The following is a 1,348-nucleotide window of genomic DNA, read 5'->3' on the forward strand; positions in this document are numbered from 1 at the left end:
CGTCTGTTGTTTGAAAATGAATTTTTTTTTTTAGCTGGACCCGCTATGGAGCTCGACTAAATTCACTCGATCATTGAAGGGGTGAAATCTAATGTTAATCTAGTGAATACAATTTTAAAAGGTAATGTTTTTTTTTCAAAGTATCTCTCAAATTTTCAAATTGAAAAGCATTAAAATTCACATTTATTGAAACCAGTACACCACAACAAAGATGAGGCAATGCCGAGATCATTCCTTTTCAAAAAACTTGGGTGAATTTGCAAGTGGCCATTGGGTTCATGGTTTTGTACACAAAGCTCTCAAATGTTTTGTCCACCTAGATACTTTACTTGAATTTGAGATAATTCGGCATCTTGTAAGGCTGAATTAATGCGACAATGAAATATGGATGAAGTTGATGAGTGGGAACTAACAGGGACTTCAAATGGTGTGACAACTTTGGTTTTAGTAGGGTGCACTAGCAATGGTAAGAGTGCAACTAGTAATTCAATCCTTGGATGCAAAGCATTCAAATCACATTCTAGTTCTTCAGCTATTAAAACCACATGTGATTTGTGGCATGGAGTTCTTCCTGATGGAAAAGTGATAATTGTGGTGGACACACCTGGACTATTTAATTCATCTGTTCCTCCAGATTCTCTTGGGAAAGAAATTTTCAAGTGTATTCATCTTGGAAAAGAGGGAATGCATGGTGTTCTTTTGGTGCTTTCTGTATGGAGTTGATTCAGTTTTAAAGAAGTAGCTGCTTTAGAGAGATTGCAAATGTTAGTTGTCTTTATTGGCAGTGATGAATTGGAAGAGAATGAAGAGACATTAGATGACTACTTGGATGGTTGTCCATTTGAGCTTCAAGCACTTTTAAACTAGTGACATAAGATAATGGTTCTTTTCAATAATAAAACTAAATCAACAACAAAGAAGACAAAGCAAATGGCTGAATTACGAAAGCATATAGATATTATAATTGCTAAAAATGGAGGCCAGCTTTATTCAAATGAGTTGTTCCATGAAGCCTTAAGTGAGGTAGAGGAGTCATAGCAGTAAAAAAGGAAAGCTTCATGAGTGGGAGATAGCTGCTAGTAAAAGGGGAAGAAGACTACGTTTCTTGAAGCTTAGTGTACAAAAAGATTTACTCACATAGTAGTAGTTTAAGAGAAGCCACACTAAGAAAGTAAGCATGCAGTTGAAATAGGGCACCCCATGTTTTGAAGAAAGGGGAATGCATGAGTAAATAGGGGAAGTCATTGAGAGGCAGGAAAAGCCAAAATGACATGAAGTAGGGGAGGGTGTTAAAGAAAGTATTCATGGCATGGGACCAAGCAAAGAAGCCATGCTAAGCAATTTGGAG

The 1,348-nt window shown here is 36.7% G+C and overlaps 1 pseudogene; it reads left to right on the forward strand.

Annotated features, from left to right (window-relative positions):
- Positions 1-369: 369 nt before the first annotated feature.
- Positions 370-1,038, forward strand: LOC149547727 (immune-associated nucleotide-binding protein 9 pseudogene; annotated as a pseudogene).
- Positions 1,039-1,348: the final 310 nt, after the last annotated feature.

This window comes from Cupressus sempervirens, chromosome 7 (genome assembly GCF_028749045.1).
Source record: "Cupressus sempervirens isolate cs-2001-9-10 chromosome 7, ASM2874904v1, whole genome shotgun sequence".
NCBI lineage: Eukaryota > Viridiplantae > Streptophyta > Pinopsida > Cupressales > Cupressaceae > Cupressus > Cupressus sempervirens.